This window comes from Phyllostomus discolor, chromosome 1, assembly GCF_004126475.2.
Source record: "Phyllostomus discolor isolate MPI-MPIP mPhyDis1 chromosome 1, mPhyDis1.pri.v3, whole genome shotgun sequence".
Taxonomy (NCBI): domain Eukaryota; kingdom Metazoa; phylum Chordata; class Mammalia; order Chiroptera; family Phyllostomidae; genus Phyllostomus; species Phyllostomus discolor.
Window position 1 is genome coordinate 54,492,141 of NC_040903.2, and position 27,682 is coordinate 54,519,822.

Consider the following 27,682-nt stretch of genomic DNA (forward strand, 5'->3'; position numbering starts at 1 on the left):
CTGCCTGTAGGTATGGCTACATGATTAGGTTTGGGCCAGTTAGATGTGAGCAAAAGTGTTAAGTGCAACTTCTGGTTTATCTTTTTAAAATCAAGGTGGTTTTCCTATTCATCTCCCCACCCCACTGCCCCTTCTTGCTAACTGCAAAGCAGCAACAACTGTAACAACTGCCTTGAAACCACAGGTGAAAGTCCTGTGAAGAGTATAGCAGAGCCCTCTCTCATCAGCCTAGGTCCCTGGGTGACACTGTGGAGCAGAACCAACTGCTGCTCCCCCTCCCCCGACTGTTGACCCTCTTCTTAGCCACCTGCCTATCTCTATACTTTTTCAAGAAAGAGGATAAACTTTTTTGTTTGAACCACTGTATTTGACAGCAGTTTATCATAAGAACTTACCCCATACCCTATATAATGCCCAAATTTGTACCCGAAGTGGGGTGTTGCTTTAATACAAAGCTAAAATGCATGGCACAAGTTGAATACTTGGTCAACAAACAGTAGGCTAGGAAACTGGTGACTGTGCTGCGGCAAAACATTTGGTGAAATTGTCACCTCTGATTACTTGGATGATAGCTGATGTATCTATCCAGTTTGTACATCCAGGGGAGTGGTTGGAATGACTGCTAAAAGGAATTGGCTACTCCTTGCTGCTTTAGCAAGGAACTATAAGAGGGTATCAAATAAGGGAATGGTTTGCAGTTAGCAGTTTACAGTTAGAATTGTAAGGGAATACAGTTTTACTAAAGGAGATTTCCTCTATTATTGCCTATGCCCTGAATTGACTGAAAGAACAGTAATATGTGTTGCATATTGCAATACATATTGCAGCGTTGGGAAAAGTTGCTTCTGTATCCCAAATGGTAAGAGGTAAAGTTTGTTCTCAGAACCTTGCATTAGATTTTCTTGGCCAGACAGTGGAAGTCAGTCCAGGCAAGGATCCAACTAAGGATTTACCTGCCCACTTGAACCAGTGAATTAAAGCTTCAGTTACAAAGTCTTGGTTCCCTACAACAACACAGGTTTGTTTCCTATTCATGACATGTCCATGACTCTGTTCCACATGCTGGGTTACTCTAAGCTGAAAGAACAGGCCTTTTAGGGACATCACTAGTTTGTGGAAGAAGGAAAAAGAAATATGGCAGAACCAGTTGTTTGGAAGTGGCATGTGTTACTTCTGTTCATGTTTTATTGGCCACAGCACATAAAGAGGTTGAGCCTGAAATCATTCAGGTAGGAAGGAGTATCTCAAGTCACATGGCATGCCCTTGTGTAAATGGGGTGTGACAGTAAATCCTTCCATCGTGACGGACTTCAAGGTAATAAACTTTAAATCGAGAGAGAGATGGATCTGCCACAGGGGCCGGCAAATAGACGTGACAAGCTTGGTACCTATGAACAGACTGAATATTCAGTTGTGGTTCCCTTCGCATGGTACTGACTGAGGGCAGACAGCAAGTTGAACTTTTGAGAGGATTATGTTGTTAAAGATGTTACAAGTTTTCCTTGAAAAGCCTGTGGTGGTTTGACATTGTCTCCTAAAGCAACCCTGGATGCCCAAGTTTGTATCAGTATTTTGCTGCCTCTTTGGAGCACATATACTCCCATGTCTACTTCATATAGACCAGAAAGGCAAATGGAAAAATAGAATCGTCCAGAGACAAAGCCAGGTTCCAGCAGACAAATTGACAAAGGAGATTCTCTGAGAAAACAGAAGTAAGTTTAACCAAGGGACTTGCTCTCCTGGTACAGTAGGATTCTTTGCCATTGCTGCCCAGCAGGACTTCATCATTGGTAAGAACATATATTTACCATTCTTTTCAGAATGGAAGACTTAGTTGCATTCATCTCATTTGCATTCCATTGTACAGTGGCTGTGAAGGTGGTGGTGGAGAGCAAAGGTTACTTATCTGTAGGTCACTGGACTGGGTCAGAGTCAAATTGATATCTGATTGTGCATCAATCCCCCCAGAGATTGTAGACTTTGAGCTGAATTCAGTAACAGGATGGGGCTTTCGGGTTATACCTTTAGAAGGGAGATGACTGTTCCAGAATGGGAAGGATGCACTGCCACCTCTTTTATTTAGTGAGGCTCAGAGCCCCTACATAGAAACTATTTCTGAGACTCCTTGTGACCAGGTGAGGCTACATGTCTAAATTTTGGCCAGTGGATAGGAAAGGAAATGATGTGTGCAACTTTTAAACTATATTTGTATTAAAAACCTGCTTGTCATGTTCTTTTCCATTTATCCCCATGGATGAGGTATCGGTGAGCCAGCTTCCATCATCTGACAAGTGCAGTGCCCCCAGGAAGCAGTGGGGCAAGAAAGAAGGAACCTTTTGTTCCTGGACTGAGGAGAGTTCTCCATGTTCCTGGGACCAGTTGTCTAGCCCTGGACATTAGAGAGGAATAAACTCCCACCTGCATGAGTCACTATATTCTTGGTTTTGTTACAGCAGAATAGCCTCTACCCTAGTTAATATGAATGGCAATGATGTAAGCAGGAAACAAAGAGAAAGATTTGTTTCTATTATTTTTCTTGGTTGAAGCTTTTGATTTACATAATCTGTGTGTGAAAATTTATTTTTTAAATTGTCTAACAAAGAGTTCAGAAATAAACTCTTTTACTTGAACATCACTCCTATTATGATTATGATATATTCCTTTTTATTTCATATGCATATTTTTACGTATATATAAAACTTTGTATCCTGATATTTTCATGTGATATCCATTTTCTTTGTCACTTTAGAGTTCTCATAGTTGCACAGTTATTGTTACATAACATTCAGTTTTACCATACTTAAAATATTATTGTTGGCTCCTGCAGACTGAATTATGCCCTCCTGAATTCATGTTGAAGACTTACCCTTCCAGTGACTGTGTTGGAGACAGGGCTTTTAAGGAGGTGTTTGAGGTTAAATGGGGCTGGAGTGTGGAACCCTGATTGTACAGAAGAGAAAGAGACACCAGAGACCTCTTCCATGTGATGACACAGTAAGAACCCAGGAAGAGAGTTGTCTCCAGGACCAGAGCAGGCTGGCTTCCTGCTCTTGGGCTTCCAGCCTCCAGAATTGTGACAAAACAAATTTCTTTTAGTCACCAGTCATGTCCTTTGCTATGGCAGCCCAAGCTGACTATGACAGTGCCCATGCTTATAACTGCTATACCATAGACAGAGGCTTTTCCCAGATTATAGTCAAGAGCAAATAGACTGTGAAGAGAGGCCCAAAAAGTACACCACCAAGAACCAGTACTGTTCTTGAAGCCAAGAGACAAGGATTTTAAAATGAGGGTTGTCGATAATAAATTGATGGGTCTAGTAAATTCTGAGTGAATTTTAGTTAAGAAGTCCCCTGTGTTTTGGAGAGAGCAGTTTTGTGTTTGCAGGTAAAATTTAGCTTGCAGAGGGTTACTTAATTAACTGGGGAGGCGGGCAGAGTGGTAAAAATGAGTTTAGACTGTCTTTTAAGACACTTGGCTGTGAAGAGAAAGGGGCAAATGGGATAGTGCAAGGTTTGGGGACATATATTGATTTTGTTGTTCATTCATTCATTTGGTTTATGATAGGAGAGATATAAGCATTCATGCCGTGGGAGAAAAGCCAGAAGAGAAGGAGAAGTTGAGTGTGTGGAGGGAAGGTGGATCGGTGATGGCATCAGATTCCCAAGGAGGGGGTCGGGTGGCTTGAGTTCAGGAGCTCCAGTTGAGGGCTGGCTGTGGGTGTGAAGAGGGACATCCTTCCTTCACACAGCCAGGAGAAAGGTTTGAGTGGGCGTGTGGTTGTTGGTTGTTGGTCATTGGGGTGGAAGAAACTGAGGGAGTTAGACCTAATAACCTTTTCATTGTTTCCATGGAGATGATGTCATTTGCTGAGTGGAGTGGAGAGTTGGAAGCTTGAAAAAAGTGATGGAAGTTTGGAATTGCATCTGTGGGGTGTGATACAAAGCTGATCGGGAGCCCCCGAAAGATTGATGGGCAGCAGGGAGCAAGGGCCTGCTGAGATGGGAGACTCTGTGTTTACAGAGTCCCCATTCCCATATGATTGGGCCTTTTATAGCAATTATGTTTAGATGGGTGGGGTTCGGGGTGAAGAAGTACATCCTTAGATTGGTTTAAGCAAAGGACAAGCTGACAAAGCAGTTGAGAGTTTAGGCAAGAGAAGGGGCAAAGCTGAGTGATCACATTGTAGGTTACAGCAGAGAAGAAGTGAAGCATGGGGGCATGGTTGATAGGTTGGGAAAAAAGAACAGAGGAGTTTGGGGAAAAACTGAATGCTTAAACATATTTAAGATCAAATATGATTTATTCATTCAATAGATATTGAGCATTTATGTTCCAGGTGCTGTTCTAGGTAATGTGGCCACCTAGATCAAAACAGTGATCAACATGGAGTCCTACACTGGTCGATTTTGCTTCTAGTAGGAGCTGGACAACATATATATGTGGATACAGAGGGGTGTGTGTGTGTGTGTGTGTGTGTGTGGTGTGTAGTTTCAGATTGTAATGTTGAAAAGAGGAAGGGTAAAGAGTTAGAGAGTGATGCATCTGCTGTTTTAGATACTCTGAATGGAAAGAGGCTCTTAGAAGAGGTGCCCTCTGAGCTGAGTCTGGAATGCAGTGAGGACACAGCGGTGCACAGGGGTAAGGACACAGCGTGGCGGGGCCTGGCCAGGAGCTTGCTCGAGTAGCGGCCAGGGCACTGGGGAGCATGAATGAGGAGGAGAATGGTAATTAACGAGAGGTATGATTATATTAGGGCTACATTAAAAATTTAGATTTTCTTCAAGTGCCATGGGAAAGCTGTTGGAAGGTTTGAATCAGAGGAGTGAGTCTTACTTTTCTGGTGGTTCAGATGTTTTGTAGAAAATTGATTGGCAATGGGACTTAAGAATTCTAGAGAGCGAGAAGCATAAGACTGTGGCCCCAAAATAGCATGTTATAGGTTAAGGTATAAGCAGTTGAGTGCTTCTGGGTGAAGGATCCCATTGCTGTTCCTTTAAGCAGACGCACCCACTCCACAATAGGCATTCTTTTCTGTGGATAAAGGCCTGACCCCGACCCTTGGCTTATACCGCACCCTTTCCTGTTTTTGACTCTGCTCCTCACCGGCTTCATTATTCATTCTCCCATTTGCCCTCACCTTGTCTTTCAGATCTGATGGACATTGTTGTCTGCCTGGCCAAGACTTTCTCTAGATTTAGGTTTTCAGCCCCTTTCTCTGAAGTCAGAGCACAGTCTTCAGAAAATTAATATGAGAGCCCAGTATATAAGACAGGTGAAAGTGAGGGAATTGTAAGACAGCAGTGCAATGCTCTGCCCACTTACAGCTGTTCTGGACCCCACAAAGCAACCCAAGACACCTGCAGAGAACCCCTAGCCTCACAGTTCACAGTGTGGAGAAGCCCTGCATTGAGCTGTGAGCTGCCTTCCTGCAATTGCCTGCCCCAGGGGTCACCTCTGGTCATGTTTTCCCTGCTTGGCCCATGCCTTCTTCATCCTGAGGCATGTGGCCGGCTAGATGCAGCATGCACACCCTCCAGTGACAAAGGAGGGTGCTGAAGGCACTCAGAACCATGGGGTAGGCATGCTACCTCTTTCCTGAGTGTTCATTTTACTTGCTGTTTTTTAATTTACTAAATTTGTGCCATTTAAGTTAATGTAGTTCCAGTTATAAGCCATGCATTCTATTTGTCCTTCTCAACAACTTTTTATAATGACCCAAATTAAAAATGTCAGATGTTCTTTTTAAGAAACTGGATGTATTATAGTTGAGAAGGTAACAATTGTGTAAACTCTTTAAGGGGAAAAAAACCAAGACCAAGAAATTTAAAGTTTGCCTGGGCCACTTAGGGCTCCAATCCCCTGGGGATTATTTAGTTCCTCTGCTTTGCATTAGGAATACTTTGATAGAAAAGATTAGAACTACTGTTTTAAGTTTTCAGATTTGTGATTCTGTATTTTTGTTTTGGTGTTTAATGGAGATATTATGACATCTTTCTTCAGCATGGGGTAAGAATGGGCCATGATAGAGACTCTGAACCTCCATATTTTTCTGGTTAAAGGTAAATATGAGTTATCTTCCTTTTGTCAAAGTTGCATTTTGACAAATATTAAAGTAAGCATTGTTGCATTATGAAAAGGATTGATAAGAACCAAGTGTTGGCATACTAAAGCCAATACTCAGAACATGGTTGCACTTGGCCACAAAATAAGTTTGGTGCTTTGAATTAAAAAAGAATATCACTTGCATTAAAATCTGTAACATTTCTTCTGAGTTGAGGGTGAATCTTTTTAATGTTATGATAAAAAATTTCTTTGTTTGGACTGTTTGCTATTAATAAAGTGATTTAGAGTTAGGGATTTTCCACAACTCTGCGAAATTGTAAGACTAATGAGGACAAAGGTCATGTTCACCGATGCATCCTGAGATAGGAGTGGCACACAGCTGGCCACAAACACTTAACTATTTTTCGAGTGAATAAATGCATCATCTCTGATATAGCTGTGGAAATAATATAGACAGCATCAGGGTTGAATGAAGGGGACTTCCTGAGTTTTCTGTCACAATGTTGCTATCAATATATGACCTTTAAATAAAAACAGGAGCACAGCTATAAGCTTTCTTTTGAGCCTGTCAGTTGTCCAATCCGTTTAATCACACGATGTGCCAGCTCTGTCTGTGAAGTGGGGATAGCAACACAGTCTGGTGCAAATGGCTGCACGACGGTAGATGAGATATGGACAATGGGAGAAAATACATGCCAGTCATCTATCTGATAATGTACTCATCTCCAGAATTTATGAAAAAATTGTTATAACTCATTAATAAAAACAGACAATTCAGAAATTAAAAAATAGGCAAAGGGTCTGAGTAGACATTTCTCCAAAGAAGACTTACAGATGGTTAATAAGCACATGAAAAGATGCTCATCATCATTAGTCATTAGAGGTATGCAAGCCAAAACCACAAGAGATAGTACTCATAGTCACTAGGTGGCTATAATCAAACACAGATAATAACAAGTGTTGTCAAGGATGTGGAGGAATTGGAACCTTGGTACTTGCTGGTTCAAATGTAAAAGTGGGCCCCTGCTTCAGAAAACAGTTTGGCAGTTCTTTAAAAGATTAAAACATCAAGTTACCATATGTTACCCAGCAATTCCACTTTAGGTATATATCCAAAAGAAATAAGAATGTACATATATACAAACACTTGTACATGAATGTTCATAGCATCATTATTCCTAATAGTTAAAAAGGAGAAGCAACCCAGATGTTATCATTGATGAATGGATGAGCAAGTGGGGCCCATCCACTGTAGTGGAGTACCATGCAGCGATGAAAAGGAACGGAGTGCTGGATGACATGTGCTGCCACATGGCTGAATCTTAAAGCTTTATGCTCTGTGAGAGGAGCCAGACCAAAAAAGGCCATTTATTGTATAATTCCATCTATATGACATGTCCAGAATAGGCCAACCCACAGGGGCAGAAGGATTAGTGGGCCAGAAGAGGGGTGATGGGGAGTGACTGCTAACGGGGTAGGGAGTTTCTTTTGGGGATAATGAAAATGGCCTAAGACTGTGGTGATAGTTGCAGAACTCTGAATATATTAAAACCAATGGATTGTGCACTTTAAAAGGGTGAATTTTATGAAATGTGAATTATATCTCAATAAAACTGTTAAGAAAAGAATAAATGAGGTAATATGTGTGAATATACTTTGAGCTATTTGAGAAGATTCTATTATTACTGTAGTTTGACTATAACACCTTTAAATAGTAGCAGGATGACTTAGTTATTTTTCCTTGCTTGCAGGCCTGTGATTTTTATGCCATGACTCAACTTTATAAGGCTATAACTCAGCAATATAAAATATTGAAAATGTTGAAACATAAAATGAAAACTACTTGGCTTATTATTTTTATTTAATGGGATTTTCTGAATCAGTTAATTAGCAATAAGTAGAATGTGTGTGTCATTAAGGAATTAGATTTTAGAGTCATAAAATATTAGAGCTGGAAGAAACTTTAGAAGTTGTCTGTTGTAGGCGCCCTCATTTCGTCTGCGAGAGAACTGAGTCCCGCAGAGGTTAAGATATCTTACGTCACAGAATTAAGTAAGTTCTAGAACTTTGTCAGTGTTCTTTCTGTTGATGTCTATTGGTTTTGGTGCTGTTAATAGTATTGACACTGATAATATTAATAGCAGCTATTTAAATACTTCCTATGAGTGAGATGTTCTGTTAGCTACTTTGTATATGTTGGTTAATCTACACAACAGTTTATGAAGATGATTTGTTTCACCTGTGCATTAGTTTCCTGTCGATCCTGTAACAAATTAACAAGAACTTCATGGTTTAAAACAACAGATTTATTATCTTACTTGTCTGGAGGTCAGAAGCGCAAAATGGGTCTTACTGAGTGATGGCAGGGCTGCATTCCTTTCTGGGGGTTTTTGGGGATCAGTTTTCTTGCCTTTCCCAGCTTCTGTAGGCTGCTGACATTTCCTTGACTCCTGGCCACCTTCCATCTCCACGCCAGCACCGGCAGGCTGAGTCCTCCTCACATGCCATTTCTCTGGTTCCCACTCTTCTGCATCCTTCTTCTCCCTTAGAGGACCCTTGTGATTGCTTTGGGCCCTCCATAGTCCAGGATACTCTCTTTACTTTAAGGTCAATTGATTAGCAACCTTAATTCTACTTGTAGCCTTAATTCCCCTTTGCCACATAGCATGTAACATGACATATTAACAGACTTCAGGGATTAGGACCTCCATACCCTTGTGGGGGAGGGATTATTCTGCCTACACAATCTGTTAATTAGATTAAGAGATTGAGGTTCAGAAAGGTTAGGTAAATTTTCCAAGGTCATAACATTAATAAGAAAAGAGCTGATGGTTTAGCCCAGGTCTGTTATCCTTCATGATAACATTTTTTTTGTTCGTTTTTGTTTTTTCCCACAAATGCCTTTGATCCAGATCATGAAAAGTAAGTAGAAGGGTGAGCAGTGTTCAAATACCAAATAGCTCTTTATTATTAAATTAAATTACATGTACTTAATAATATCAAGAAATAGACTGTTTTATTACACAGCACTTAAAAACATGGTGGAGAAGTGTATTTATTGATTTGGGAAAATGTTTATGACTTACCAAGTCTTTCAGTTCATTAACCCCCACCCCCAATTTCTCTTTATTTATTAATTCCTATCTGTCCCAAGTTCCTTTCTTATCCAGCCTAGCTGCCCCAATTCAAATTACTCTCCTGCAAATTCCCTCAATTCCTTTGTATCTCTTTTATCTCTGCTATCTGGCAAAGCCTCAGAACTAGATGAGCTCAACTACCTGCCTGTTGGTTTCATTTTAATGATATACTCAGCAGCCTCAAAGTTACCCAGCAGTCTTCCCCTGTGTCACTATTATCTCACTCCCCACAGCATACTTCCATTCTTTCAAACCTCCTACCCCTGCCATTGCTGTTTGGTGTCTTAGCAGCTCTGCATGCAGCTGACCACAGCGGAGCACTGCTTCCTTTCAGAAACACTCTTTCCTTGGCCTTTGTCACACCATCCTTTCCTGGTTTTCCTTGGCCCATTCCAGCTTACCCTTTTCAGTCTTCTGTGTTGGTTCTTCCACTTTTGTCTGACTTGTGAAAGAGGAGTTTCTCAAGGTTTAGTCCTCTTTTTCTCCCCTCGCTCTGTTTTTGGGGTTTTAAATATGGTCTGTTTGATAAGACTTCCATGTTTATGTCTCAGGCCCGGGGTTTCTCACCTTCAGTGCTTGTGACATTTTCGACCAGCTGATTTTGTTACTTTTGTTGCTGTTGTTGTGGGGTTGCCGTCTTGTGTGTTGTAGGATGTCCGGCAGCATCTCTGGCCTCTACCCACTAGATGCCAGTAGAATACCTCTCTCCCAGGTGTGACAAAAATGCCTCCACAAATGGTTGAGTGTCTCCTGGGGGGGCACAGTTGTCCCCCATTGAGAACCATTCATTCATAGAGCCTAAAGCTACCTTCTGAGGATCTAAGGATAATGCTTTTATGGCAGCTCTACTTGAATGTCTCATAGCATCTCAAATTTAACATGGCCAAAATAGACTATTGTTTTTACTCCCTGATATACTCTGCCTTCAGCTTTCCTCATTTCTGATCATGGCCTTGTAGGCCATTGGAGATTCTTGGCTTTTATTATTATTGAACTAGGGAGTTTTGAGCTAAGAAATGATAGGATCTTAGGTGGGTCAGCTCTTTGTTGAGAGTAGACTATGAGTTAGAAGGTTAAAGCAGGGAGACTAGTTGAGAAACTACTATGGTGATCCAGGTGAAAAGATGGTAGTAGCTTGGACCAGGGTTGGAACAGAAGATGAGATGGTAAGAAGTAGTATCTTCACTTAAGCCTTCAATACATACATCCCTGAGAAGAGGAATGCATTGTATCCTCATTAATATTTTAGTGTGATTTGTTTATCAGATATTTTCTAAGAAGTTATAGGAAACAGATTTTGGTGGATCAGAGTGAGAAGAGAGTAACCAAAGTTTAGAAACTTGGGGTGTTACTTGAACAAATGCAGGCCAGAATGGGCAGTAAAACAAGAGACTCCACAGGAGGAGTAAGCAAGGCATCCACTACAGCGAGGTCTCCCTCAGTTTTCCTTAGAGCTGCCCTCCCACTGAGCACATGTACCTGTGGCAGGGTGGACGGAATAAATGAGAGGAGACTTGCCTTGTCTAGATATTGGCAACAAGACATTTTGGGCTTTAGGGCTCTTAGCTGAAGTGAGGTGGCTATTGGCATGTGGGATGGGACAAGTTTTTGTTGCACAAGATTGCTCTATGCATTGAGGAACACTTATGGCCCCTGGTTCCTCACTCACAATGCGTGTTCCCTTACTGTGACATCTAAAAGGTGCCCCTTCCCTCCAGTTTCCACGATCCTGCGGAAGTCAGGCATACTCAACTGCAAACCACTTGACTAAGTTCCCTTTTCTGATTTGAAAATTAGCTTCCATGACATGAAATCAAAAGGTGGTCATGCCAGGCCCAGTTCTGAGGACTTAGAAAGCATGACAGTGAGTGTTGCCACAACACCTAAAATTAGCCTTGATTTTTATTGCTGATCTGTCCTTTAAATGTCTTCTGCCCCTAACATGGACCTTAAAATGCTAATTGTTAATTCTTTCATAGAGGGTGTGGATGTCTCAGGGCCATCTTTAAGGTGATGCACAGGATACTACCTTAGGCTGCTCTCTTCCCAGAATTCTAATGTGAGGGAGTTTGAATTAAAATGAATGCGGAGTTTGAATGAAAGGGATTTCCCTAGCTGTATCCTAGCAAAGGGAGTGGTAGTAGGATTAGAAGAGGTAGGTTTATGCTATATATGAGTGTTTATGCACATCATATCTTTATCAGGTCTAGCTGGTTTAAGAGATAAGTAGTTAAAAATTACATTTATAAAAAAGTAGTAGAAAATGGAATATATAATATTCATCAGATTTGTGAAAGAATAATAACTCAGTATTAGAGCAATGAAAATAAACTCACCAAGGCAGTTCAACAGTTTTGAATGTATAAAATTTAACATTTATAAGTAATGAAAAAATAATACAGCTGACTGAGGGAAATATTTGTATCAAGTTGCAACACAGATAATATGAACTTTTTATTATGCACAGTCCTAGCCAGCCAGCCACGTGGCCTCTCACAAAATTCATAGCTACAATGCAGTATCACTTGTGAAATGTCCCAGACAAGAGGAATACAGTCAATAATATTGTTGTAACTGTACAGTTTCAGGTGGGCACTTGAAATATCTAACTACTATGTCATATACCTGAAACCATACAAAATACTGGATATAAACTGTAATTAAAAAAAGTAAAAAGAGGTGATAGCTCAACTCAGAGCAATAAAATGGACATGGATGAAATATATTTGAGGCATTTTCTTATGTAGAGAGTTGTTGACAGAATTGATGTGTGGTGATGGGAAAAAAGAATTATAAGTTATTGTTTCTCAAATTTTTTTTAAAGATTTTATTTATTTTTAGAGAGGGAAGGGAGGGAGGGAGGGAGGGAAGGAGGGAGAGAGAGAAACATCAATGTGCGGTTGCTGGGGGTTATGGCCTGCAACCCAGGAATGTACCCTGGCTGGGAATCGAACCTGGGACACTTTTGTTTCTCAAATTTTAATGTGCCTATGGATTGTCTGGGGATTTTGTTAAAAGGTATATTTTAATTCAGCAGATCTGGGGAGGGGCCAGAGAGTCTGTGTTTCTAACAGATTTTCAGGACACGAACACCACTGTTAGTCCATGGAACAGACTTCAAAAAGCAAGGGTGAGAAGACCTGAGTGTCACGCTGCAGTGGCTAGACAGTGCCGTCATTATCAGAAATGGGGACCACAGGAGAAAAGAAAGGTTGGGGAGGATCTGGGCAGCGACTGAAGTCCTCGTGAGACATTCAAGTAGAAAACTGTAGATGGCTGGAAATTGTGGCTCTTCACTTCAGACAGAAATCAGGCCTTGGATACAGTTTGGGGATCAGCATTTTATCTGTTATAGTGAGAGCCATAAGAATAAATTACATTACCTACAGGAAAGAGATAAAGGTCATATTAAACATATACTTATTTCTATTTGCTAGAATTTTAATGTTCTATTTAAGTTACTTTATAAACCACCAATGAGGAAGAAGTTGGATAAATAGCCTCCTCTGCATGAACAATCTGTAGGTACAAATTCAGAAGTGGAAGAATTTTGGGGGGAAACCCTTTATTCCTTAATAACATCAAAGATCAGCTTAAATATTCCATAGATCCAGTTTAAAATGCATTGAAGTACCTTCTCCCATGAAAATTCATTCATACAAACAAATGTGTTCTAAACATCTTCAAAATGGCAAGCACTCTTCTAAGCTCTGGGGTTAAACTAATAGCAAACAAAATGGACATGATGGAGATTCTGGGGGAGATAGGCGAAGTGACTGCAGTGCAGTGTGATCAATACTGTGGCATTGGGGAAGTGTTGCAGGGATGTGTGACTGAGTGTGGGGACAAGGGACAACCGTCCTGTGGAAGTAGCTTTTAAGCCGAGGCCAGAAGACTGAATGGAGGTAGCCTAGAAGAGGGCAGGAGGGGCATGGCAGCAATGGTGTGTGGAGGGGAGCAGGCCCTGCAGTTCGAAGAAGGGCAGTGTGGCTGATGGGACCTCGGAACATGGGGAGAGGAGAGTAAGGCGAGGTGAGGTTGGCGAGGTGAGGGGAGGCTGTGACTGGAGTTCTTGTGGGACTTGGTTGAGGGTGGAGGGAGAAAATGATGTATTTTCCAAAGGAAAAGGTATTGTTTTGCCTGGGTATAGTTCAAACGGTAGTCTTACGCATATGGTTTTTATAAAGTTTTTATAGACTTGCCTCATAATGGAATTACTTATAGCAACATTGTTTCTATAGGAGAATGTTTTGGATTTCAAAAACTATCTTACAATTTAATTTTCAAAAAATTTCTTTTCACCATTTGGGGACTGCTTGGACAGGCACACAGTTCTTGTACTTTTTGTTATTTGTGCTCAAATCATGCTTTCTCTGCTGCTCCTGTGGCTGTGGTGTTGATTTTCCACCCTCTGATAGGAATCAAAGGTATCATTGCACAGATGTGGTTGAAATGTTATTTTATTTTCTTGAGCAGATTTAGAAAATATATGGAAATAAAAATAGGAATCTTTTAATAAATTGGTTTTCAGACTGTTTTTTAAAGTATATTTTATTGATTATACTATTACAGTTGTCCAATTTTTTTTCTTCTTTATCCCTCTGCGCCCTGCAACCCCCTCCCACCAGCATTCCCTCCCACTTAGTTCATGTCCATGGGTCCTACATATAAGTTCTTTGGCTTCTCCATTTCCTATACTATTCTTAACCTCCCCCTGTCTATTTTGTGCTTACTGATTATGCTTCTTATTTCCTGTACCTTTTCCCCCATTCTTCCCCTCCCTCTGCCCACTGATAACCCTCCATATGATCTCCATTTCTGTGGTTCTGTTCCTGTTCTAATTGTTTGCTTTGTTTTTGTTTTTAGGTTCCATTGTTGATAGTTGTATGTTTGTTGTCATTTTAATGTTTGTATTATTGATCATCATCTTTTCCTTAGATAAGTCTCTGTAACATTTCAAATAATAAGGGCTTGGTGATGATGAACTCCTTTAACTTGACCTTATCTGGGAAGTACTTTATCTGCCCTTCCATTCTAAATGAGAGTTTTGCTGGATAGAGTAATCTTGGATGTAGGTCCTTGCTTTTCATGACTTTGAATACTTCTTTCCAGCCCCTTCCTGCCTGCAAGTTTTCTTTTGAGAAGTCAGCTGATAGTTTTATGGGAACTGCTTTGTAGGTAACTTTCACCCTTTTTCTTGCTGCTTTTAAGATTCTCTCCTTGTCTTTAATCTTGAGTAATATAATTATGATGTGCCTTGGTATGTGTTTCCTTGGGTCCAACTTCTTTGGGACTCTGATCTTCCTGGAGTTCCTGGCAGTTTATTTCCTTTCCCAGATTGGGGAAGTTCTCCATCCTTGTTTTTTCAAATAAATTTTCAATTTCTTGCTCTTTCTCTCCTCCTTCTCATTTGTTTTTCTGATTATCTTTTGTGTATGTGTCAGGGGGAGGTATCTTGGAATCTACATCTTAGAGCTTTCATGTGTCTTGTTCATTACTTACAAAAGTGCTTTCCTTTGAATTTAGCTGCCTGCTGGTTCTAGCCTGGAGAGCTGAGGCAGACCCAGGCTCTCCCACATCTGGTAGAGCAAGCCTATGGACTGCGCCACAGGACCAGAAGCTTGCACACCCAAGGAGACCTCTCCTGGGATGCACGGCAAGGTAGTGCCTGTTGGAATGGGTGGTCCCATATTTGCATGCAGATAAACTGGGAGTAACAACTGGGGAGTGAGACAGACTATGCAACCCAGGGATCCAGTGAGGGAAACTAAAGCCTCAAAACCTCTGGCTGTAAAAACCTGTGGGGGTTGCAGGGACAGGAGAAACTCCCAGCCTCACAGAAGAGCTCCTTAGAGAGACCTAGGGTGTCCTAGAATGTACACAAACCCACCCACCTAGGAATCAGCACCAGAAAGGCCCAGTTTGCTTGTGGTTAGTGGGGGAAGTGACTGAAAGCCAGCCAAGAGCTGAGCAAGCGGCACTGTTCCCCCACTGACTCCTCCCCCATATACAGTGCCACAACAAAGCCATGTGGGTTGCCTCACCCTGGCAAAAACCTAAGGCTCTGCCCTTACAACCTCTCAGGTACACCACGACAAAGAAATATGGCCCAAATGAAAGAATAGATCAAAATTCCAAACATAGAACTAAGAGATAAAGAGATAGCCAACCTATCAGATACACAGTTCAAAACACTAGTAATCAGGATGCTCACAGAAATGATTGAGTACAGTTGCAAAATAGAAGAAAAGTGAAGGCTATGAAGAGTGAAATGAAGCAAAATATACAGGGAACCAACAGTAAAGAGAAGGAAACCAGGACTCAAATAAACAATTTAGAGCAGAAGGAAGAAATAAATGTTCAACTGGAACAGAATGGAGAAATAAGAACTTAAAAAAAAAATGAGGAGAGGTTTAGGGACCTCTGGGGCTTCTGGGACAACTTTAAATGTTCAAATTGTTTGTTTTTCAGAGTTAAGGATTTCTTCTATAAACTATAGTGTAGTAGAATGTTATGCATGCTATGAAAGTATGAAAAATGAAACTGACATGAAAATTGTTATAAGCAGAGTAAAAGAGATTGATATGGTTTCACTATTGAAGTCAAATGGAATGCAGAATATAAACAATATAAGAATGAAATGCCTAGATTTTAAAATACTTTAATAACCACAGGTTTTTCATAATATCATTATCATAATCATCATCTTCACTATTTATTGTTATAATTAAAAATACTGATTTTTAAAGCAGAAAAGAGCTGTTAAGGTCATCCCCTTTATAAAATAGATCTCTATGAGCTACATTTTATAATAAATGAAACTTCAGGCTTTAAACTTCCTCAAATTCCCAAGTCTCCAATACACAAACTTAATTTCATCCACACCCATTTCAGTGAAAATATTTTTTTCATTCTATATCAGTTAGAATGCTTTTAGGTGGCCAGTAACAGAAGACCCAACTGAAAATGGCTCAAATGAGAAGTAAATTTTATGGTCTCATATAAAATAGAAATCTGGAAGAAAGATTGTTTTATAGTTGTTGGTTCATGCAGCAGCTAAGTGTTGTCATTAGGCTCTTGGGAGCCTTCTGTCTTCCCATTCTCCCACCAGTTAGTGCTTGTCCTTAGGCTCGGCCCCTCCTGGTCTCAAGGTGGCAGGCACTGTTAGCTCCAAGATTTATATCCCTATATCAAAGTACCCAAGACAATAAGAAAAGACAGTGTCTCTTGTCTTAATTTGGACTGTTATAACAAGATACTGTAAACTGGGTGGCTTAAACAACAAACATTTATATTTCTCATCATTCTGGAGTTTGGGAGGTCCATGGTCAAGGTGTCTGATGATTTGATTCTTGGTGAGAGCCCCTTCCTAGCTTGTGGACAGCCTCCTGTTTGCTCTTTACTCACATGGCGGAGAGAGGGCTCTAGTCTCTTTCTCATTTTATGGGACACTAATTTCATTATGGGAGCTCCACCCTCATTACCTAATTTAACCCTTATTACCTCCCAAAGACCCCACCTCCAGATACTATCACTTTGGGGGTTAGGGTTTTAACGTGAGTTTTGGAGAGATACAAACATTCAGGCCTTTTTAAGAGTAAAAAACACTTTCCCAGAAACCTCCCAGCAGACTCGATTTCATTAGCCAATTTTATATCATATAACCCATTTCTAAACCAGTAGTTCTTTGATTGGTGTAGACTAGTCAAGATTTACGGCTTCCCAATCCTTCTAGAGAAGAACAAAAGTAGGACTCAGTTTCCGGGAAGGGGAGTGGACTGGGAAGGCAGCCTCTAGTGGCTGCCGTACCTGCCAAGGCAAGTTCCTCTTGGGCCCTGAGTCCTTAACTATCTCTTGGAGGACTTTATTCTGTTAATTGTTTTTTTTTCTCATCTTCATTTTGTATGTCTCTCTCCTACCTCTTCAAGATTATTGAAGGAAAAGTCTACATGTACTGTCTCCATTTCTTTTCCTCCAATTCATTCTTTAAAGTCCTATAATCTGGATCCTAGTAGTAATACACCTCCCTTCTGACATCATCTGTGCCTACCTGACTGCTTGGTCCTGTGCCAGTATTATTGGTAATGTTCGTCAAGACCGGTGGTTCTCCAAGTTGGCATGCACTAGAACCATCTGGTGGCCGGTTAAAATACACATCACTGGGCTCCATCCTCCATTTCTTGTTCAGTAATTCTGAGTGGGGGCCTGTAGACTTAAGCTTACTTAAACTCTCTAAGGACATTTGATACCTTTTTCCTGAGTTTTCAAGACTCAAAATTACCTCTCAAACCCAAACTTCTCATTCCTCCTGTATTCTTTTATTGGTGAATGTCATTGTTCTTGTTCTCAAGCAAGAATTCTGGAACTCACCCTAGTTCTTTATTTTCCATTTCCCCCGTATACAGCCAATTGATGTTCTGTATGCTAAATATCCCTCAAGTGCATCATTTCATCTCCATCCCTGTTGTTTCTGGTTTAGTTTGAGCCCTCACTTTTTTCCACCTGTACTGCTGTCAAGTCTTGTCCTATCTCCAGTCTCAGACTTTCTTGTTTATATATCATATTGTTGCAGAGTGATGTTCTTAAATGCAAGTCTGGTCACATTATTCCTGAGCTCAAAGTCTTTGGCTTCCTACTTCCTCCAGGCAAAGTCTAGACTCCTTCCCATGCAAACAGAGGGCTCTGGGATTGGGTCTCTGCCCACCTGCCTAGTGTTGACTTCTCTTACCTCCCCTCCCTTCCTGTGCTTCAGTACTGAGCTTCCCTCAGTGCTGAGTTCTCTTGGACTTTTGTGCCTTTGCATGGTTTCCGTTTTCCTGAAATACTTTACCACTTCATTGCTTGGATATTTTCTGCTTGTCTTCCAAGATTTAGTTCAGGTATACCTCTGCTTGAGTCCTGCTTCCCTGACCTCTCTTCTATTCCTGGGAAGTAGGTGCTACTTTTCTGTACAGCCATAGAAGTATGTAAATGGAACTCATTTAGCACTTAAACACATTGCTCAATTCTGGAGGTTTATTTGGTGCCTGACCCCTCCCCCCAAGAATATAATCTCTTTGAGGACAAAGATTGTACGTTTCATCTGTTTCCTAATATTAGTACCTAACAGAATAATTGCTCAATAAATGTTTGTCAAGTGATTGAATGTTAAAGATGATTTTTAGTGACACACTGTTTATAAAACCAAATCTGGAGAACTTAGGACTGGGAAACAATTTGGAGGGTGACAGAAACTTTAGACTTTAGATGGATTTGTTCAAGATTCTAATGGAATTAGTGGTTCTTAGAGAAGGGATGGTGGTTGGTGATGTATTGTAGCAGTCATTTGAGTGATGTTCTAATGAGTTTGCCATTTTCATGCCTTGAGAGTTCGGATGAAATCTGGAGATAGGACTGCTGTTAAGAGCTCCTTATAGTGAAAGGTGAAAGATTTATACGATATGATGAGAAACCAGAGTATGAGAGCTCTTTATAGAAAGAACCCTGTCCAGTAAGACAAGAACATCTGATTCCAAACCTTTCTGAGATATAAATTTAACTTTTATTTACTTAAATAAAAGGATGGCAGTTCCTGTTTATTTCATTGACCTTTGAGAAGTTTATGCAAACTTAAAAACAAATAGGAGTTGTCACAAAGCTGCCATCTCTCTGGTATATACATTTTAACTTTAATATTTTAAAGGTAAGCTTATTTATTTTTTTGCCAAAAATTTCATAGTAGTTTTATGCTCTAAGCCTTCATTGTCCATGAGGTAGCCACCACCTGTAATGGCTACTTAAATTAAATTAAAAATTTAGTTCCTCAAATATGCTGGCCAGATTTCTGGAGCTCATATTGGACAGTACAGATATAGGATATTTTCATCATTATCTTAATAAGTTAGTCAAATAATTAGCATATAATTGCAAATTCCTTTTTTTAAAAAAATCCAAAATGTCCCTTTTAAAAGTGTTTTTGTTGTATAATAAAACATAAATGCAAAACCATTCAAATCAAATATACTGGTTTGGTGAATTATTACAATGCCAATAACACCCAGGTTAAGAAATAGAACTTTGTCTGTCACTCTTTTTTTTAAGTATATTTTATTGATTATGCTATTACAGTTGTCCCATTTTTTTCTCCCCTTTGTCCTCCTCCACCCTTTCCCTTCCTCCCTCCAGCATTTCTTCTCCCTTAGTTCATGTCCCTGGGTTGTTCATATAAGTTCTTTGGCTTCTCCATTTCCTACACTATTCTTAACCTCCCCCTGTCTATACCTACCAGTTATGCTGCTTATTCCCTGTACCTTTTCCCCATTCTCCCCCTCCCCCTGCCCACTGATAACCCTCCATGTGATTGCCATTCTGTGGTTCTGTTCCTGTTCTAATAGTTCGCTAAGTTTTGGGGGGTTTTTTTGTTTTTTTTTTTTTAGGTTTAGTTGTTGATAGTTGTGAGTTTGTTGTCATTTAAATGTTCATAGTATTGATCATCTTCTTTTTCTTAGATAAGTCCTTTTAACATACAAACATATTTTCTTTTTTAGATACTGTTACAGAACACAACAAGGGGGGGCCTGGGACGATATACTATTATTGAAAGAAGGCCCCGGGTCTGTTATGTCCGCCGCCCTAGGAAAGACGTCTCTCAATGCCAGAGATTTGTGAAAAGGAAAGGAAATGTTTATTTAATGCTATACAAACTTAAAGGAGTGATGTCTTTACCTAATGTCTTTACCAAAATCCCAAAGTCCCTTAAAACACCCACAGGCATAGTCCTTCCTTCCTTCCCCCTTTGCCCAGTCCAGAGTACCGTATCTCAGGAAAGGAAATAGAAGTCCATGGCTTAGGTAGTCTTCTGGTTCTTCTCAGTTAGTAATCCCTCTCCACTGGGAGACCTCCCTGGGTTCTCGGCACCCTCAGCTGAGTCGCCGGGATCTCTGCTAAAACCAGGTGGTGGTTCCCCCTTCTAAAGCTGTGGGGGTCCCCACTCTGCCAGGCACGTGGTCCTCTTTCAGAGCTGCGGGAGTCTTCACTCTGCTAAAGCTGTGTGGCTCTCTCTCCAATGGCCGTGATCCTCTCTGCACCTCCACAGCCACATGGTTCTGTCCTCTCAGGGCTGTGCATGGTTCTCCTTCTCAGGGCTGCGCATGGCTCTCCTCCAATGGCTGCCGTGTCTGGGTTTAAATCCCCCGCACCAATCTTCTTCTGCAGCCCCATTTCCGACTCCTCCCACACTCGGCTTCACATGCCAGAACTCGTATCCTTCCAGCTTTACTGGGCTGCCATCATGAGTCTGGGCAGGCGTGGCCCCATGTCCTGGAGCCAATCCTCTCTGAGCTCCCACTCAGGTGCTGTAACTCAGGGGACCCGCCCCCCCAGTTACATCTGGGTGGGGAAGTTACTTCCATTCCCCTGGCTTAGAGCTGATCACAGCTACTTAACATATCTATGCAACCAGTCAAAGGTTATAGATACGCCAAAGACCATGCCAGAGCTTAGCTGCAAGGCTGTTGCTATGCTAAACTGCTCTCAATGGCCCTGCTCCATTTGTCTCTTCCCCCAACCCACACCCTGGGCAGAGAGGATGGAGACATCCCAAAATCTCCTGGACACCTTAAGTTCTGGACCCCATTTCAAATGCCTATTTGGGTCCCCCCTCTTGGCTGCACCCTGTAACAATACTATAGTTGTTTTTAATAAACATAAAAACATTTCTATTGAGAGAGAATTTTATGCCATAAAATTAACTTGTTTCAAGTATACAATTCTCTGGTTTTACTAGATTCTCAGAATTGTACTCCCGTCACCATAATCTAGGCTGAGAGCATTTTCATCACATCGGAAAGAAACTGAAACCCATTCGCACTCACTCCCCATCCCCATCTTCCCAGTCTCCCCAGTCCTGTCAACCATTGGTTCGCTTTGTCTCTGTAGATTTGTTTACTCTGGTTTTCATATAAATCATGTCATACAATACAAGGTCTTTTGCGTCTGACCTCTTTCAATTAGTACAATGTATTTGAGGTCTATTCGTGATGTGGTATGTATGAGTGTTTCATTCCTTTTGATTGCTGAATACTAGTTCATTGTATGGGTCCGCGACATCTGTTTATTTCATTTTTACTTCTTAAAAGCAAAAGTTAACTTTTTAAAATTAAAATTTAATTTTTCAATAACAGTTTACATTCAGCAATATTTTATATTAGTTTCAAGTATACAGCTTAGTGGTTAGACAATCATGTACTTTACAAAGTGTCCCCCTGATGTTTCCAGCACCTGGCACCACATGCAGTTACAATATTATTGACCGTATTCCCTGTGCTGTAATTTGCATCCCTGTGACTGTTCTGTAACTATCAATTTATGCTTCATAATTCCTTCACCTTTTTCACCCAGTCCTCCAACTTCTCTCCCCTCTGGCAACCAGTAGTCTGTTCTCTGCATCTATGAGTCTGTTTCTATTTTGTTTGTTTTTCTCTTTAGATTCCAATATAAGTGAAATCATATGGTATTTGTCTTTCTTTGACTGATTTATTTTACTCAGCATAATACCTTCCAAATCCATCTAAGCTTTTGCAAATGGTAAGATTTTAATTTTTATGGCCAAGTAGTATTCCATTGCATATAAGTACCATAGCTTTTTTTATACTCTTTTCTGTTGGTGGGCACCTGGGTTGCTTCTATACTTATGGAATATTTTAAATTCCTTCATCAATTGCTGGACATCTGGGATTTTTTCACTTATTGGCTATTATAAATAATGCTGCTATGAACATTGATGGACAAATCTTTGTGAAGATGTATGTTTTCATTTCCCTTCAGTGTGTGTTTAGTAGTAGAATTGCTGGATCAAATGGTACTGTATGTTTTAACCTTTTAAGGAGCTGCCAAACTGGTTTTGTAAGTGGCTCTACCATTTTTCATTCCCTTGCCTTGCCGGCAATATATATAGCACTCTAATATCTCTATATCCTCATCAGTACTTGCCAAATCTCTCATTTTGATTATAGCTATCCTAATGGTTGGGAAGTGTGGTCTCAGTATCAGATTGACTATAAATGTATTGTAGTTTTCATGGTTATGATGTTGAATATCTTCTCATGTTTATTAACCACTAATAAATCTTCCTTAGAGAAATGTTTATTTAAATTCCTTGCCCATTATTTACATTTTAATTAAATAATTTTAAAAATCTTTTCATTAATGACTTACAAGGGTTCTTTATTACCGATACCAGTTCCTTTTCACATATATGGTTTTCAATTATTTACTCCCATTCTGGAGTTTTTTTTTTTTTAAATAATATCATTTGCAGCACAAAATATTTTAATTTTGAAGTAGCCCACTTTATCTATTTTTTCTTCTGCTACTTGTGCCTTTGTTATCTATTTAACAAACCATTACCTAATGCTAAAGATTTACTTCTGTGTTTTCTTCTAAGAGGTTTATAGCTGTAGTGCTTACACTGACATCTGTGGTTTTTAGTTAATTTCAGTGTTTAGTATAAAGAAGATGTCCAACCTAATTTTTTTGCATGTTGTCCCTGTACCTTTTGTTGAAAAGACTGTACTTTTGTCCATTAAACTGTTTTGGCTAACATGGTTGTCAAAATTGACCAGAAAAGTAAGAGTTTATTTTTCATTTCCATTCCATTGTTTTACTTGTTTACATTTATGACAGTTCATACTGCACAACTACATAACAAGTATTGAAATTAGGTTGTCTGACTCTATCATTTCTGTTGTTTTTTAAGTTTGCTTGGCTGTGTATGTGAGTTTTAGGAACAACTGCCATGCTGAAGTTTTTTCTTATTCAACATTCTCTTTGCCACAGAAAACATTCTAGTTCAGTTTTTTTAACTAGTGTGTGTATGTGTTTAAATATTTATAAATTTCACTTGGTAAATGGCACTTCTTTGGTGGATGCAGTTGTGCAATATGTTTGCTTCTACACCGATTGTTAGTATATTATTAAAGTTTATATGGCACAGTTGTGAATATGAATCACAAGTCCATTTTAATTTTTGTTCCATAATTTTTTAATTAATATGAACATTGTTTTTTACTGTGATGCTGTGCTTGAACAAAATTTGTATTGGCACTGTAAAAACAAAGACAATCTATCTTCATTATTCACAGATTCCATTTTGCAAATTCTAGTTACAAAAATATATTTGTAGTGCCAAAATTTGTACTCATGCTGCTTTTATAGTCATTCATGGACATTTGTAGAGTGAGACAAAAATTGGATTGCTTAACACATGTTTCCAGCTTAGGTAAAATATACCAATTCTCTGCCTCCTTTTTTCAACTCTGATACTGTAAAGTACCGTCTGCCTAGTGCCACATTTTTTTTGCATGTTTATGTACTCGCTGATGATTTCCTTGTTTAAGATAGTGCCCAGGCACAGTGCTGAAGTGCTGCTGTATGTTGTTCCTAAGTACCAGAGGGCTGAAATGTAATGTATTTTACAGAGAAAATGCATTTTAAGTAAGTTTCATACAGGCATGAGTTAATACTATTGACTGTGAGTTCAATATCAGTGACTCAACAATATATATTAAGTAAAGTGTCTTTAAGCAGAAATGCAGGTAAAATAAGGTTATCTTTGGTCAGTTGATGAAAATGTTGTGACCAAAGGCTCACAGGAACATAACTCTATTTCTTCTAAGAGCAGTGGTTTGGTTTTGCTTTATACGGCTTAATTACTTTGAATAATGAAAGCTGACTGTAATTTTATCTTTGTTGTTGAACTTTTTAACTGAGTTTAAATAGCAGTTACAGCAACGTCAGGTGTTTCATGTTCTACAGAATGAACTTCCAAAAGCGTTCCTTTGATTCCCTGAACTGTATAAAAACAATCAAACCATTATTGGAATTAACTGATTTTCTAGTTGATGTATCTCCTGACACTGATAGGAAGCTGGCATCATTTAAGTGTGAATTTCTTCTGCTAATAAAGCCAACAGAATAACAGCTGCCGTTTAACTTTGGCTGTTTAAACAAGATAATTTGTAATCAGAGTTGACTAAGATAAATTTAAAGAACAGTCATTTGATCTCGTTGAAAAGTCATGCTTTATAGAGTTATATGTAAAACATTTTCTCTATATAGTTTTTTGTAATTGGTATCTTCAAGCTAGTCAGAAGCAGGGGCAGCAGCATTGAATATTTCTTACAACTTTACCCAAGAATGAAGGACTTGGCTGTCCCTAGCTACGCCTGAGTGACACTTTTTCTGTAAGTGGCTTTGAGGATAACGTTACAGACCATCCAGAGATGGGATACTGCTCAGGGCCTTTCAGAGTTTTTTTAATTGAATTTATTAGGGTGACATTGGTTCACAAAATTGTTCAGATTTCAAGTGTACAACTCAAGAAAACATGGTCTGCACACTGCATCATGTGCCCATTGCCCCAAGCAAAGTCTTTCAGTTTCCATTTTCCTCCTTTTTGCTCCCCTCCACTGACCCCCCTACCCACTTTTCCCTCTGGCTGTCACCACACTCCACACTGGTGTCTGTGTTAGAATGGGTTCACTGCACATGCATCTCACACTCACTGCTCAGTGAGGTCATGGCAGAGCCTGGAAGTGAAAGTCCTGGCCTGTTAGAATGCTACTGTTAAAAAAAAAAAAAAAAAGCATCTCTAGAAAGTGGAAAATCCAAGACAAATGACAAATTGTTGGGACAATGGACATACATTGGGACTCTCTCCGGCAAACTGTTACGCATGGACACTTGACCAGACACATTTTTTCTAAAATCTCCTAACTCCAAACTTTTATATTTTTCCATCAGAAAGGCTGTACCCTTAATATGATTCACTTGTTTATGGCTATTTAGTAATTTCCACTGCATTATGCACATGGAAAAAATGTGAAGCATTCTTTTTAGTCAGTTTTATTCACTGTGGCCATTTTTCCTAGAACATTTTCTATTTATCTTAAAACTTTGATTAAATTTCATATGCCTATATTTTTAAAGACATGCAATTCACTTATGGAATTATTCTCCCTTAAATTAGTTCTTTTGGTATCTTAATAAAAATATTATACGGTAATTAAAAGTAAAATTTGGAAATGAAAGGAAAGCAGTTTTTACATATATTTGATAAAAATGAATTATCTGAATAGAATTATAATAATATTTTATATTCTATTACAGGGGTAATTAAAAGGATTTACCATGTATGTTACAACTTTTTACTGGAGTCTTGAGAGATAGGTAAGTGACAAGCATTTTTTGAAGCGATATTTCTGAAACATTAAATAATTTCATCTAACAGGTTCCTAATAAACTAGGCAATGGGTCATAACTTAATTCAGTGATTTAAGAGAAATGTCATATTTATATCAATCTTAGTGTAACATTCTCCTCAATAAGAGAAATGTCATTTATATCAATCTTAGTGTAACATTCCCTAATATTCAATAAATCATATTTTACAGGGAGCTATATTTTCTATAACAATTATGAGGTCATTGTTAATAAGACACACAAGTTTAGCAGGTTCTAAAACTTAAAGCACTAAAAGAAAAAATATCATTAAATGCAATGTGGTACCCTGGATTAGATCTTAGAACTGAAAAAAAAAAAACAACAGGTTAAATCCAAATAAAGTCTGTAGTTTGTGTAATGTGTCAGTGCTAGTTTCTTACTTTTGACAAAACTGTGGCTCTGCAAGGTATCACTGCAGGTGAAACTGAGTGAAGGGTGTATAGGTGCTCTGTAGTTGCTTTGCAACTTTTCTGTCAGTCTAAAATTACTCCAAAATAAAAGTTTATTTAAAGCAGAAAAATAAATAATAGAGGTTTATTGATTTGAAATTATAGTTTACAAGTGACTTTTCATGTAGTAGTTTGAAAAATCAGAATAATTATGTTTTGCAAGTCGAGACTTCATGAAATGGAGAAGTAGGGAACTATGCAACTGTAGGTTTCGTTTTCCCATTCCTAGGAGGTGTGAGGTCTCCGTTTGTGGACGTCGGCATGGCGTCTGTGAATGTCTCCTCGTACTCGGCCACAGCTTTGCTCTGAGTCTTTTAAGTTGCTTGTGTGTTCTCTGGTAGTTTAGTACAGCACTATCTGTTAACACAAGCAGGCCCTTTAAATGTTCCCAGAACACTGCTTTCTTTCTTTTCTCTTCTAAATGTACTGCTAGAGGCAAAAAGACCAGTAATGTGACTCAGTGGTTTGGAGTTGAGACCCTCTTAATATGGTTTTCTTCAGTCACACTTAGTTGAGCTTCTAGGTCAAGTACTAGATACAGATGACCTGTTGTTAAAGGGTATGAATAAAGATGAACAGAACTCTTAAATAGCCATTTCTGTAATTGAGCTAAAATAATTGATTGCTGTCAGATAATAGAAATTCTCAATTTCCAAAATGAACTCTAGCAGTATAACTCTTTTAAATTTCTATAAATATTAAAAGACCGTAAGAAGGGAACTCTAGTTTGCTGAAACTATTACATAACTTTTCATTAATAAAAGTAAAATAGCCATGCTGGCCTTATAAATGGTTTCCTGCTTCTGTTGCCAACTTAATGATTTTAGTTAAACTTAAATTTCATAAAAGGAAATAGAAATATATTATACTTAAAAAATGTAGATGTTTAAAACAAGCAACCCAGGCCTGAATGACTCTTGCAGAATAATTGTTAGGCTTAGAAAGTTCTGTTTTGCTTGATATTCATTCAGAATTGGTATTATCAATCTCATCCTTACTTCTCAGTTGTGTAATATAACTGTGCCAACCTTGGAGAAGTGTAGAAAAATGGCAGACAGGTTTTTCAGGGCAAGTTTAACTTTTACTGATTATATACCAGTTCACACATTAAAAAACAACAAAACCTTTTTATTATTTTTCTTTGCTAGCAGAGCATTAAAAGTGTTGCTGTTAGAGACATGCTTTACCATTTAACCAACTGGCTGTCCTTTTATGGTCATCTGAAGTATAAATGAGAACAGCTAATAGTGTTCAGCACTCCCTACCTACCAGGCACTTTATCTACAATGATCTTATTTAATCTTCACAAGCACCTATGAGATAGCTTAGAATTCCCTTTATAGTTGGGGCTGAGAGAGTGGCGGATGTCCCCAGGCCAACCCTGAGGGTATGGGGCCAGAAGAACAAGTGCCTGGGGCAGAAGAACAAGTGCCCGTGGTGGCACGACCTCCAGTTTGGTTCTCAGTGTCACCAGATTCCAGGAAGTCCTGGATCCGTGGACACGTGGTTCAACTTCAGATTGCTTCAACTCTTCTGGGTAAAAAAGGATGTCTGATCACGCTGGGGAACCTAGAGCAGGTTTTCCCCTGGGGGAACTACTCTGGAGCACAATCTCCTGTTCTCTGTTCCAGTCTTGATCTGGCTTGTTCTGCAGTTCCCTAACATGTCAGTTGTTCTCTGTCACCTGATTAATTGCAATCACTCATTTATTGTATGCTTCATTGATCCTATGCCAAGAACTTCTGGCAACTCTGGGGAATATGATCTCCA

The 27,682-nt window shown here is 39.4% G+C and overlaps 1 protein-coding gene and 1 long non-coding RNA gene across 4 annotated transcripts in view; one reads left to right on the plus strand and one right to left on the minus strand.

Moving 5' to 3' along the window:
• The window catches only part of ZNF438 (zinc finger protein 438), a 170,434-nt gene that overhangs the window by 11,575 nt on the left and 131,177 nt on the right, over positions 1-27,682 (plus strand). For all 3 annotated transcript variants that reach the window (XM_036022658.1, XM_036022667.1, XM_028507951.2), the window contains exon 2: positions 25,350-25,409. The gene's annotated coding sequence lies outside the window, so the exon portion shown is untranslated. The remainder of the gene's footprint in view (positions 1-25,349; positions 25,410-27,682) is intronic.
• LOC118499962 lies at positions 8,365-10,096 on the minus strand. Its single transcript, XR_004902481.1, has 2 exons — positions 9,605-10,096; positions 8,365-8,610 (listed from the first exon to the last, which is right to left on the minus strand). It is a non-coding gene; the product is annotated as an uncharacterized LOC118499962 (long non-coding RNA).